Genomic DNA, 14,728 nt, shown 5'->3' on the forward strand with positions numbered 1-14,728 from the left:
TCCTTAGGCTTATTTAATTACATTTTTTTTTTTTTTTATACTACAGTGACTTTTTATTTGTAATTGAAACACCTTAAGTCCCGCTGGTTCTTTCACAGCTTTAGCTGACAATAGAATGCAATATAATAGGATTGTTAGAGTTTATAATTATACAGTCTTATATATTGTACTTTGCCAGATAATAAAACGGGGAAAAAATGTAACTTTAGTGACTATAAAAAACTGAGATTTATGAATTGTCCAATCTTTTTACCAGTAATAATGTAATACATGACTTAATCGAGTTGTTTAGTCTGTCTCTTGTGGCTGAAAACATCCTGTCTTAAATCTTCCATTTTAGCAGTTGTTTTAAAAGGAGAAACAAAGGAATTTCCTACTGTTGCTGCAAGAATATTGCGTTATGAAAAGCTGGTCAATTTGGCTGGATTACACATCTGCTGCTGCAGTCATATTTACAGACAATGGCCTGGTTTTGTTTTCAATATGTCTGGAATCAGCCTGTCAGCACATTTAATACTATTTGTTGCAACGTGCAGGACCCAAGCACCAACGTCCCACTAGACGCCATAATGTTTACTACCGATGGCTTGGGGTCACCGATGTCTCCTTAGATGATGTGCATGGATTCTTCAGTTTACATAAATACAGCAAATGGTCTTTGGGGGGGAAAAAAAGAACAAAAGCTTTAATTAAAATAATTTAATATACTATTATTCTGGATTTCTTGTGGCAGCGTATGCTACTTATGTGGAATCAGACACTTTTGTTTAGCGTTGAGAAACCTGGTAATAAAACAAGTAAGGTTAACGCAAGAAAAGTCTGGTGTGGGAGACCTTCCCCAGGTGAGTATGCATAGTCATACTGACGATGTCCTGAAAACAGAAGCTAAAAGTAGCTATTGTGTCATCAACTATCTACTATTTACTAAATGATGCTGAATTTGTTAATGCGGGCAATGGGGAAGTGAAGCTAGGTACACACTGTGATTTTTTGATGGCACCGACAATTGGCTAGATGCTTCTGCCAGTAGGAGGGTCCAATATTAATAGCACTAATTTCTCTAGGATTACACATTGGGGGCAATTCAGAGTTGATCGCAGCAACAAATTTGTTAGCAGTTGGGCAAAACCAAGTGCACTGCAGGGGGGGCAGATATAACATGTACAGAGAGAGTTAGATTTGTGTGGGTTATTTTGTTTCTGTGCAGGGCTGCTTTATTTAGATTTCAGTTTGAACGCACCCCATCCAAATCTAACCCTCTCTACACATGTTATATCTGCCCCACCTGCAGTGCACATGGTTTTGCCCAACTGCTAACAAATTTGCTGCTGCAATCAACTCTGAATTAGGCCCATTGTTAGCAACAATAGATGCAGACATGTATAACATGAGATTTTGAGCATTAGCACCTTTTTGAACACTTTTGATATATTCATGGATGAATACATACTACTACTACTACTACTACTACTACTACTACTACTACTACTGCTGCCACTGTTGTTGTTGTTGTTGTTGTTGTTGTTGTAACTATTACTACTACTACTGCTGCTACTACTAGTAACTACTGCTGCTGCTATTACTAGTAGTAGTAGTAGTGCTACTAGTATTACTAGTAATAGTATTAGTAGTAGTGTTACAGTTCTGCTGCTACTAGTATTACTACTATTACTACTACTACTACTACTACTACTACTACTACTGGTTCTACTGCTGCTACTAGTACTACTATTACTACTACTACTGCTGCTACAACTACTATTGCTACTGCTACTACTTCTACTACTACTACTACTCCTACTACTACTACTACTATTATTACTACTACTACTGCTATTACTACCACTACTAACTACTACTATTATTACTACTACTACTACTACTACTACTACTACTACTACTACTACTACTATTACTACTACCACCACCACCACTACTACTACTATTATTACTACTACTACTACTACTACTACTACTACTACTACTACTACTACTACTACTACTACTGCTGCTGCTGCTACTAGTCTGCTTTTGGGAATTAGGAGAGCATACCATCAGAGTTAGAATTGTAAATTCATATTACTGTAGAGTGACCAGATTATCCCTTTTATCTGGGAGGTTTATGGATTACACAGGTTGTGTGGCTGATTAAAACCATCTGAAATGTAGGCTTGACGTCAGCCAGCCACAGAACCTGTGTAATCCATGAGCGTCCCAGGTAAAAGGCATTATATGGTCATTCTAATTACTGCCTAATGTAGGCTATATCCTTAATTACTTCTTTTCCTATTTCCTCCTAACATAATGCTTTGTGGCGTTACATTCAAGTCTGAAATAAGGCATGAGAGTAATGGGACACCAGGACAAGATTTCACATGTCACATTTGATGAATACTTTTATGACATTGGGAGACCTGGAGTTTTTGCTATATGAAGTGCAGCTAATTAATGCAAAAGTTTTCCAGTGAAACAGTTCAAGATGACTTGAAACTAACTTACCTAAGGGTCTATTTATCTTGGGGGACCGGATGGTCCCGATGATTAAGTATCCAACTTTTTTTCTCTTTTTAATTTCTCTCTCTTTATTTTTTAAATATTTTTAATTTGGAGTTTTTTATGTCAAGATGGTTTATTACCGTTGCTATGTTGGGTTGTAAGCAACTAAATAGTGTGGACTTCTCTATGGCTAGTTTATTATGCATTCTCTCTGAAACAAGTTTAAGCCATTCATTTGTTGTTTTTTTATTATATTGCATTATGATCTGTAGGGGACAATTTATCACCACAGGGGCAATTTATCACCACCATGATTATTGAATACATTGCATGGATGTATCTATAATCACATGTAGGGACAGAGCTTGGAAGAAAGCTCTGTCCTTGCGAATGCACTCCGCAGCATTATCAAGGTATTTTTCACAAAAATACCGTCCCAGAGTGTATGTTGCACATGCGCAGCCGTCACCGACATTGCTGCCACTGCCTCCCCCCCACCCTCCCCTCCCGTCATGACTAACCCCACCCCACACATGCTGTGACCCCTCCCACCACTGCTCATACTCGCGTACACCCAAGGATAGGTGATCGTACTCTGGAAGAGCTGCCGGTCATCGGATCCTCTTCCTGCTGTGACCCTCAGTGCTGTAAGGGAGCTGCTGCTTCACAGTATCACATCACTGCACTGGGGGTTCGCGGCTGCCCCCTCTTCATGAGCAACTGCTATCTATGTGCCCCGTTCACCCCCCTCCCACGCCCGCAGCTCTTGATGCCCATCGTCCACCACGTGCAGCAGACACTCAGTGTTCCGTATGGAATACTATTGAAAATGTAACCCCCAAAATGGCCGCCGCCTCCTCTAGCATATTTAATAACTGTCTCCTGTAAAGGCGGTGGCCATTTTGGGAGGGACATATTCAAGAGTATTCCATACGGAGTATTGAGTGTCTGCTGTACTGACACGGTGGGTATCATGAGCAGCAGGCGAGGGACAAACGGGGGGCATTGCACAGCAGCAGAAATATCGGTGGGCGGTATAAGCGGCGCGGGCTCTCCCCTCTTTATTAGAGTGGTCGGGCCCGGGACAATGATACCCCCAGCATCCCCTTGATGGCAGCCCTGGATAGCTTCATAAAATAGGGAATCAAACTGCATTGGTGCAAGCTCAGACTAGAATTGCAGACCTAGGTCATGCAGGTGGAGTACAGAGGGTGCTGTAACGCTACAAAATATTAAGTAGTAAAATAAACATCCCATGTCCTGCTGTGGCCTACAAAGCTCCAAAAGAATGATACTGTATTGTCCAATATTATTATTATTATTACCCTTTATTTATATGGCCTCACAAGGGATCCGCAGCGCCCAATTACATAAACAAATAATCAAAACAGGAAAATAGTGACTTTAGGGGGGTACTCACGGAGCGATTGCTGCTTAAAATCTAAGCTATCTGACTAGATTGCTTAGATTTTAAGCAGCGATCACTCCATGTGTACCCCTCACAGCGATAGCGATGCGCAGCCCCACGCATCGCTATCACTGGTGCTAGATTGGCCTGCATGCAGGCCAATCTAGCAGGTTGCTCACTTCACCTGCTGGGTGCTATGAGCGCCCGCCCCTAGCCACCCCCTTCCCCCCGCACGCTCAGCACACATCTCTCCCCAAATCGTGCCTTTACAGTTGAAGACAATATATGACATGTGCAGGGTATACAAACACAGCTACATCAGCAGACGACACTGAAATAACTATAACGGTGTCAGAAAACCAAGGGATTTGGTGCCGTCGAAGATGGTTTAAGTGAGAGATGGATTAGCACATGAGGATCGAGGGCCCTGCTCGTGAGAGCTTAAATTCTAAATCTAGAACAAAGGGTACATAGTGCTGCATAGTAAACACATGTAAACATGCAAGGCCCATCGTAAAAGCATGCTACTGTCTTTTATTGTCTGCATATATAAAATGAAGCTCATTGCTGTCCTTCGCCACAGACACTGATAGGTTAGTTGCTGGCTACATCCGCCAGGATCACAGATTGCCGTTTTTCATATTAGCATTTCACTTTCCCAATGATATGAAACCTTTACATCCAACAGTTTGAGCACTGAGACTTGTGCGTCATTCATTAGTAGAAGCCCCCTAGGCAAATAAACACTGCTTGTAAATCCCACTTAATGCCGACAGCGAACACACATCACATCACTACAATGCGTCCATTGTTTATGTCTTCGCTGGACTTTAACCATTTAACCAAAGACATTTGAATTGTTTTTCTTTCTCTTCCTGTAAAATGTAGCCAGTTTCTTTATTAGACTGCAATGGAGAATAAAAACATTTGAAAGTAGAGTCAGATATGTGATATATATTAATATGAAGGACCTCATTTAGAATTATAAGAAAATTCTAAATGTACAAAAAATACTGTTTGCTGTTGTATATAACAAAGAAATGCTTGCCAGTTTTATTTTGAGCTGGGACCTGCCTCCCTAAATCTGTCCTCACATGTTCAATTCCCCCCCCCCCCCCCCCCCCCACAGAACAATATGGTTTTTGCTATGGTGAAATGTTGTGTATTCTAGCTTGGTGTTCTCTAACTCTATATAAGGCCCAAATTGTGCACCGGTATTGTGCACTTACATCCTGCACTCTGATACATACATTTTCAAATTGAAGTAAACACTACTGTGAAACAAATATCTTTTGATTCTTGAAATGGTTCACCAAGTGACAGAGGCGTATCTAGGGTAGGGTGAGTGGGGCACGTGCCCTGGGCGCCTTGGCAGGCCCAGGAGAGGGGGGCGCCGCCGGCGGCCAGGGCATCATGCCCCACTCGCCCCCATCACGCCGAAAGTCGAAATGTGAGGGGAGGAGAGCGCACAGTCTCTCCCTCCCCTCACCGCCGCTGAAAGCCCTAGCAGCGATGCCAGCAACGCTGCTGTGTCCAGCCTCCGGCGGCATTAGCCAATCAGAGCTTGCGGACCGGCTCCTGATTGGCTGCCGGTCCGCGAGCTCTGATTGGCTAGCGAACCGGCGCCACACAGCCGTCGGAGACCTGTCCTGGAGCGGTGAGGGGAAGGAGAGGCGCTCTCCTCCCCTCACATAGAACACGCCGGTGACTCGGTAAGTGACCGGGGGGGGGGGGGGGAGCACAGTGGGGCATGTAACTGGCACAGTGGGGCATGTAACTGGCACAGTGGGGCATGTAACTGGCACAGTGGGGCATGTATCAGGCACAGTGTGGGGCATGTATCTGGCACAGTGAGGTATGTAACTGGCACAGTGGGGCATTGTATCTGGCACTGTGGGACAATGTAACTGGCACTGTGGAGCATGTATCTGGCACTGTGGAGCATGTATCTGGCACTGTGGGGCATTGTATCTGGCACTATGGGGCATTGTATCTGGCACTGTGGGACAATGTAACTGGCACTGTGGGGCATTGTATCTGGCACTGTGGAGCATGTATCTGGCACTGTGGGGCATTGTATCTGGCACTGTGGGACAATGTAACTGGCACTGTGGGGGCAATGTAACTGGCACTGTGGGGCATGTATCTGGCACTGTGGGGCATTGTATCTGGCACTATGGGGCATTGTATCTGGCACTGTGGGACAATGTAACTGGCACTGTGGGGCATTGTATCTGGCACTGTGGAGCATGTATCTGGCACTGTGGGGCATTGTATCTGGCACTGTGGGACAATGTAACTGGCACTGTGGGGGCAATGTAACTGGCACTGTGGGGCATGTATCTGGCACTGTGGGGCATGTATCTGGCACTGTGGGGCATTGTATCTGGCACTGTGGGGCATTGTATCTGGCACTGTGGGGCAATGTAACTGGCACTGTGGGGCATGTATCTGGCACTGTGGGGCATGTATCTGGCACTGTGGGGCATGTATCTGGCACTGTGGGACAATGTAACTGGCACTGTGGGACAATGTAACTGGCACTGTGGGGCATTGTATCTGGCACTGTGGGGCATTGTATCTGGCACTGCGGGACAATGTAACTGGCACTGTGGGGCATGTATCCGGCACTGTGGGGCATTGTATCTGGCACTGGGGGGAAATGCAATTGGCACTGTGGGGCATGTATCCGGCACTGTGGGGTATTGTATCTGGCACTGGAGGGCAATGCAATTGGCACTGTGGGGCAATGTAACTGGCACTGTGGGGCAATGTAACTGGCACTGTGGGGCGATGTAACTGGCACTGTGGGGCAATGTAACTGGCACTGTGAGGCATGTATACGGCACTGTGGGGCATTGTATCCGGCACTGTGGGGCATGTATCCGGCACTATGGGGCATGTATCCGGCACTGTGGGGCATTGTTTCTGGCACTGTGGGACAATGTAACTGGCACTGTGGGGCATGTATCTGGCACTGTGGGGCAATGTAACTGGCACTGTGGGGCATGTATACGGCACTGTGGGGCATTGTATCTGGCACTGGGGGGCAATGCAATTGGCACTGTGGGGCATGTATCCGGCACTGTGGGGTAATGTAACTGGCACTGTGGGGCATGTATCTGGCACTGTGGGGCATTGGATCTGGCACTGTGGGGCAATGCAATTGGCACTGTGGGGCAATGTAACTGGCACTGTGGGGCAATGTAACTGGCACTGCGGGGCAATGTAACTGGCACTGTGGGGCAATGTAACTGGCACTGTGGGGCAATGTAACTGGCACTGTGGGGCATGTATCTGGCACTGTGGGGCATGTATCTGGCACTGTGGGGCATTGTATCTGGCACAGTGTGGGGCAATGTAACTGGCACTGTGGGGCATGTATCCGGCACTGTGGGGCATTGTATCTGGCACTGTGGGACAATGTATCTGGCACTGTGGGGCAATGTAACTGGCACTGTGGGGCATTGTATCTGGCACTGTGGGGCATTGTATCTGGCACTGTGGGGCATTGTATCTGGCACTGGGGGGCAATGCAATTGGCACTATGGGGCATGTATCCGGCACTGTGGGGCATTGTATCTGGCACTGTGGGGCATTGTATCTGGCACTGTGGGCCATTTTCAGTGGTCACACCCCTTCTGGAGCGTGGTCACACCCCTTCTGGTGTGTGTCCACGCCCATTTTTGCCACACGCGCATTCGGCGCGCGCACATACCAGGTTAAGTTAAACATTATCCCAAAGGATTCATTTGTTTGGGTCCGGTGTTCAGGCTATTGGCATGAGCATGTTACATAGAAACACAGAAACATAGAATTTGACGGCAGATAAGAACCACTTGGCCCATCTAGTCTGCCCCTTTTCTCTATCGTCCTAAGTGGATGCTGGGGTTCCTGAAAGGACCATGGGGAATAGCGGCTCCGCAGGAGACAGGGCACAAAAAAGTAAAGCTTTACTAGGTCAGGTGGTGTGCACTGGCTCCTCCCCCTATGACCCTCCTCCAGACTCCAGTTAGATTTTGTGCCCGAACGAGAAGGGTGCAATCTAGGTGGCTCTCCTAAAGAGCTGCTTAGAGAAAGTTTAGTTTAGGTTTTTTTCTTTACAGTGAGTCCTGCTGGCAACAGGATCACTGCAACGTGGGACTTAGGGGGAAAGTAGTAAACTCACCTGCATGCAGAGTGGATTTGCTGCTTGGCTACTGGACACCATTAGCTCCAGAGGGATCGAACACAGGCCCAGCCGTGGAGTCCGGTCCCGGAGCCGCGCCGCCGACCCCCTTGCAGATGCTGAAGCGTGAAGAGGTCCGGAAACCGGCGGCTGAAGACTCCTCAGTCTTCATAAGGTAGCGCACAGCACTGCAGCTGTGCGCCATTTTCCTCTCAGCACACTTCACTGGGCAGTCACTGAGGGTGCAGAGCGCTGGGGGGGGGCGCTCTGAGAGGCAAATATAAACCTTATACAAGGCTAAAAATACCTCACATATAGCCCATAGGGGCTATATGGAGATATTTAACCCCTGCCTGACTGGAAAAATAGCGGGAGAAGAACCCGCCGAAAAAGGGGCGGGGCCTATCTCCTCAGCACACGGCGCCATTTTCTGTCACAGCTCCGCTGGTCAGAACGGCTCCCAGGTCTCTCCCCTGCACTGCACTACAGAAACAGGGTAAAACAGAGAGGGGGGGCACATTAATGGCTATATATATATATATTAAAGCAGCTATAAGGGAGCACTTAATATAAGGATATCCCTTGTATATATAGCGCTTTGTGGTGTGTGCTGGCAGACTCTCCCTCTGTCTCCCCAAAAGGGCTAGTGGGTCCTGTCTTCATTAGAGCATTCCCTGTGAGTTTGCGGTGTGTGTCGGTACGTGGTGTCGACATGTATGAGGACGATATTGGTGTGGAGGCGGAGCAATTGCCAAATATGCAGATGTCACCCCCCAGGGGGTCGACACCAGAATGGATGCCTTTATTTGTGGAATTACGTGATGGTTTATCTTCCCTTAAACAGTCAGTGGAGGACATGAGGCGGCCGGACAATCAATTAATGCCTGTCCAGGCGCCTCAAACACCGTCAGGGGCTGTAAAACGCCCTTTGCCTCAGTCGGTCGACACAGACCCAGACACGGGCACTGATTCCAGTGACGACGGTAGAAATTCAAACGTATTTTCCAGTAGGGCCACACGTTATATGATTTTGGCAATGAAGGAGACGTTACATTTAACTGATACTACAGATACCGTAAAACAGGGTATTATGTATGGTGTGAAAAAACTACAAACAGTTTTTCCTGAATCAGAAGAATTAAATGACGTGTGTGATGAAGCGTGGGTTGCTCCTGATAAAAAGTTGATAATTTCAAAAAAGTTATTGGCATTATACCCTTTCCCGCCAGAGGTTAGGGCGCGCTGGGAAACACCCCCTAAGGTGGACAAGGCGCTCACACGCTTATCCAAACAAGTGGCGTTACCCTCTCCTGAGACGGCCGCACTTAAGGATCCATCAGATAGAAAGATGGAAGTTATTCAAAAGAATATATACACACATGCAGGTGTTATACTACGACCAGCTATAGCAACTGCCTGGATGTGCAGTGCTGGAGTAGTTTGGTCAGAATCCCTGATTGAAAATATTGATACCCTAGATAGGGACAATGTTTTACTGTCGTTAGAACAAATAAAGGATGCATTTATCTATATGCGTGATGCACAGAGGGATATTTGCACACTGGCATCTCGGGTGAGTGCTATGTCCATTTCAGCCAGAAGAGCCTTATGGACACGACAGTGGACAGGCGATGCGGATTCAAAACGTCACATGGAGGTTTTGCCGTATAAAGGGGAGGAGTTATTTGGAGTTGGTCTATCAGACTTGGTGGCCACGGCTACTGCCGGGAAATCCACTTTTTTACCTCAAGTCACTCCCCAACAGAGAAAGGCACCGACTTTTCAACCGCAGCCTTTTCGCTCCTACAAAAATAAGAGAGCAAAGGGCTTGTCGTACCTGCCACGAGGCAGAGGAAGAGGGAAGAGACACCAACAGGCAGCTCCTTCCCAGGAACAGAAGCCCTCCCCGGCTCCTGCAAAAACCTCAGCATGACGCTGGGGCCTCTCAAGCGGACTCGGGGACAGTGGGGGGCCGTCTCAAAAATTACAGCGCGCAGTGGGCTCACTCGCAGGTAGACCCCTGGATCCTGCAGATAATATCTCAGGGGTACAGGTTGGAATTAGAGACGGATCCTCCTCATCGTTTCCTGAAGTCTGCCTTACCAACCGTCTCTTCCGAAAGGGAGAGGGTGTTGGAAGCCATTCACAAGCTGTACGCTCAGCAGGTGATAGTCAAAGTACCCCTATTACAACAAGGAAAGGGGTATTATTCCACTCTATTTGTGGTACCGAAGCCGGATGGCTCGGTAAGGCCTATTCTAAATCTGAAGTCCTTGAACCTCTACATAAAAAAGTTCAAGTTCAAGATGGAGTCACTCAGAGCAGTGATAGCGAACCTGGAAGAAGGGGACTTTATGGTATCCTTGGACATCAAGGATGCGTATCTACACGTTCCGATTTACTCCGCACACCAGGGGTACCTCAGGTTCATTGTTCAAAACTGTCACTATCAGTTTCAGACGCTGCCGTTCGGATTGTCCACGGCGCCTCGGGTCTTTACCAAGGTAATGGCCGAGATGATGATTCTTCTTCGAAGAAAAGGCGTATTAGTTATCCCATACTTGGACGATCTCCTAATAAGGGCAAGGTCCAGAGAACAGCTGGAGACAGCTTTAGCACTATCTCAAGAGGTGCTAAGACAACACGGGTGGATTCTGAATATTCCAAAATCCCATTTAATCCCGACAACTCGTCTGCTGTTCCTAGGAATGATTCTGGACACGGTTCAGAAAAAGGTTTTCCTTCCAGAGGAAAAAGCCAAGGAGTTATCCGATCTGGTCAGGAACCTCCTAAAACCAGGAAAAGTGTCAGTACATCAATGCACAAGAGTCCTGGGAAAAATGGTGGCTTCTTACGAAGCAATTCCATTCGGCAGATTCCATGCAAGAATATTCCAAAGGGATCTGTTGGACAAATGGTCAGGGTCGCATCTGCAAATGCACCTGCGAATAACCCTGTCACCAAAGACAAGGGTGTCACTTCTGTGGTGGTTGCAGAAGGCTCACCTATTAGAAGGCCGCAGATTCGGCATTCAGGATTGGATCCTGGTGACCACGGACGCCAGCCTGAGAGGCTGGGGAGCAGTCACACAAGGAAGAAACTTCCAGGGAGTATGGACGAGTCTGGAAAAGTCTCTTCACATAAACATTCTGGAACTAAGAGCAATCTACAATGCTCTAAGCCAGGCGGAACTTCTCCTGCAAGGAAAGCCGGTGTTGATTCAGTCGGACAACATCACGGCGGTCGCCCATGTAAACAGGCAGGGCGGCACAAGAAGCAGGAGTGCAATGGCAGAAGCTGCCAAGATTCTTCGCTGGGCGGAGAATCACGTGATAGCACTGTCAGCAGTGTTCATCCCGGGCGTGGACAACTGGGAAGCAGACTTCCTCAGCAGACACGATCTTCATCCGGGAGAGTGGGGTCTACATCCAGAAGTCTTCAACATGTTAATAGACCGTTGGGAAAGACCAATTGTAGACATGATGGCGTCTCGCCTCAACAAGAAACTGGACAAATATTGCGCCAGGTCAAGAGATCCACAGGCAATAGCTGTGGACGCACTGGTAACTCCTTGGGTGTACCAGTCAGTGTATGTGTTTCCTCCTCTGCCGCTCATACCAAAGGTATTGAAGATCATACGGCAAAGAAGAGTAAGAACAATACTAGTGGTTCCGGATTGGCCGAGAAGGACTTGGTATCCGGAACTTCAAGAGATGCTCACGGACGAACCGTGGCCTCTACCTCTGAGAAGGGACCTGCTACAGCAGGGTCCCTGTCTTTTTCAAGACTTACCGCGGCTGCGTTTGACGGCATGGCGGTTGAACGCCAGATCCTAAAAGGGAAAGGCATTCCAGAAGAAGTCATTCCTACCTTGATTAAGGCACGGAAGGAAGTCACCGTGAAACATTATCACCGCATTTGGCGAAAATATGTAGCGTGGTGCGAGGATCGGAAGGTTCCGACGGAGGAATTCCAACTGGGTCGTTTCCTACATTTCCTGCAATCAGGATTATCTATGGGTCTCAAATTGGGATCCATTAAGGTTCAAATTTCGGCCCTGTCAATATTCTTCCAAAAAGAATTGGCCTCTGTCCCTGAGGTCCAGACTTTTGTCAAGGGAGTACTGCATATACAGCCTCCTGTGGTGCCTCCGGTGGCACCGTGGGATCTAAATGTAGTTTTAGATTTCCTCAAATCCCATTGGTTTGAACCATTGAAAAAGGTGGATTTGAAATATCTCACATTGAAAGTGACTATGTTACTAGCCCTGGCCTCTGCCAGGAGAGTATCTGAATTGGCGGCTTTATCTTATAAAAGTCCTTATCTAATCTTCCATTCGGATAGGGCAGAACTGCGGACTCGTCCGCATTTTCTCCCTAAAGTGGTATCAGCATTTCATCTGAACCAACCTATTGTGGTGCCTGCGGCCACTAGCGACTTGGAGGACTCCAAGTTGTTGGACGTTGTCAGAGCCTTAAAAATATACATTGCAAGGACGGCTGGAGTCAGAAAATCTGACTCGCTGTTTATATTGTATGCACCCAACAAGTTGGGCGCACCTGCTTCTAAGCAGTCGATTGCTCGTTGGATTTGTAACACAATTCAACTTGCACATTCTGTGGCAGGCCTGCCACAGCCTAAAACTGTAAAAGCCCACTCCACAAGGAAGGTGGGCTCATCTTGGGCGGCTGCCCGAGGGGTCTCGGCATTACAACTCTGCCGAGCAGCTACGTGGTCGGGGGAGAACACGTTTGTAAAATTTTACAAATTTGATACCCTGGCAAAGGAGGACCTGGAGTTCTCTCATTCGGTGCTGCAGAGTCATCCGCACTCTCCCGCCCGTTTGGGAGCTTTGGTATAATCCCCATGGTCCTTTCAGGAACCCCAGCATCCACTTAGGACGATAGAGAAAATAAGAATTTACTTACCGATAATTCTATTTCTCGGAGTCCGTAGTGGATGCTGGGCGCCCATCCCAAGTGCGGATTATCTGCAATACTTGTACATAGTTATTGTTAACTAATTCGGGTTATTGTTAAGGAGCCATCTTTAAGAGGCCCTTTCTGTTGTCATACTGTTAACTGGGTTTAGATCACAAGTTGTACGGTGTGATTGGTGTGGCTGGTATGAGTCTTACCCGGGATTCAAAATGCCTCCCTTATTGTGTATGCTCGTCCGGGCACAGTACCTAACTGGAGTCTGGAGGAGGGTCATAGGGGGAGGAGCCAGTGCACACCACCTGACCTAGTAAAGCTTTACTTTTTTGTGCCCTGTCTCCTGCGGAGCCGCTATTCCCCATGGTCCTTTCAGGAACCCCAGCATCCACTACGGACTCCGAGAAATAGAATTATCGGTAAGTAAATTCTTATTTTTTTATCCTTTAGGTAATCTCAACCCTTTTTGAACCTTAATTATTTGTAAGGATATTCATATGCCTATCCCAAGCATGTTTAAATTGCTCTACAGTCTTAGCCTCTACCACCTCTGATGGGAGGCTATTCCACTTATCCACTACCCTTTCTGTGAAGTAATTTTTCCTTAAATTTCCCTTGAACCTGCCTCCCTCCAGTTTCAGTGTATGTCCTCGAGTTCTAATACTTCTCTTCCTTTGAATAATGTTTCCCTCCTGAACTTTGTTAAAACCTTTGGCATATTTGAAAGTTTCTATCATGTCCCCCCTTTCCTTTCTCTACTCCAAACTATACATGTTAAGATCTTTTAGCCTTTCCGGGTTCTTGTCATCTTATGAATGATGTGGTGGCTCCCCTGGATCCTGCTTGCTTGAGTTGGCAGTGCACGGTTGGTTGAAAACATGTTGGAGGTCTGGTTTGCAAAGCTCCAGATCTAACCATGTTGCATCATGAAAGTGTTGGGCTTTACACCTAAGTGGGCACACCATCATCATTGTCTGGGTCTATTAATGTAGTCCAAAAAAAAAACCAAATTTTGCAAAAACTATTACTTTTATCAAAACGCCCAACTTGGTGATATCTACTTTATTATAGTTGACCGAGGTTATCACTGTACACTGCTAGCTACTCATGAAGCTCCAGCCATACATTTCCTCATTCTTGTCAGCTCTAGTCCTTGTTCCTTGTAGAAGGAGACGGAAAGGGGGTAGAGATTCACAGAGTCACTGGCTGACAAGGAAGCGGTCGGTGCTGCAGCTGCTGCCTGTCTGACTGGATTCCTAGTGCTGCACACTCTTTCAGTGACTCTGTTGTTACAGTTTAGTAAGAAAAGCCGACCTAGTGAAGTAAGGGGGCGGGGCAATGGCGGCATACAGCATCTGTGGTAAGCATTCACTCTGCATAATAAGTACTGTACTGTATGTTTCATGCTGGCAACTCTGGCTAGGGGGGCCCTTGAGATGGGTGGGCCCGAGGGTACTAACTCCGTGTGCCACCCCTTAATCTGGGCTAATCCGGATGATAGAACGACAGTGTATAGGTCAGCAGTCAATAGATCGACACCATATGGTCGACATGCAGTAGTTTGACAGGTACGAAAGGTCAACAGCCTTCAAGCCCTCTGCCTTCAAGCATGCACTCATCTCTCCTATTCTTAAAAAACCTACACTTGATCCAAACACTCTCTCCAACTACCGACCCATCTCTCTCCTCCCTTTTGCCTCCAAACTCCTTGAGCGTATTGTC

General features: G+C 47.0%; 1 protein-coding gene and 1 long non-coding RNA gene across 8 annotated transcripts in view; both read left to right on the forward strand.

Annotated features, from left to right (window-relative positions):
• Positions 1 to 710, forward strand: part of LOC134925606 (uncharacterized) — a 1,795-nt gene extending 1,085 nt beyond the window's left edge. The window contains exon 2 of the long non-coding RNA XR_010177528.1: positions 341 to 710. This is a non-coding gene — a long non-coding RNA (uncharacterized LOC134925606). The remainder of the gene's footprint in view (positions 1 to 340) is intronic.
• LNX1 (ligand of numb-protein X 1) overlaps positions 1 to 14,728 on the forward strand; it is a 291,491-nt gene that overhangs the window by 72,867 nt on the left and 203,896 nt on the right. The window lies entirely within an intron of this gene.

The sequence above is a fragment of the Pseudophryne corroboree genome, chromosome 1, assembly GCF_028390025.1.
Source record: "Pseudophryne corroboree isolate aPseCor3 chromosome 1, aPseCor3.hap2, whole genome shotgun sequence".
Taxonomy (NCBI): Eukaryota; Metazoa; Chordata; class Amphibia; order Anura; family Myobatrachidae; genus Pseudophryne; species Pseudophryne corroboree.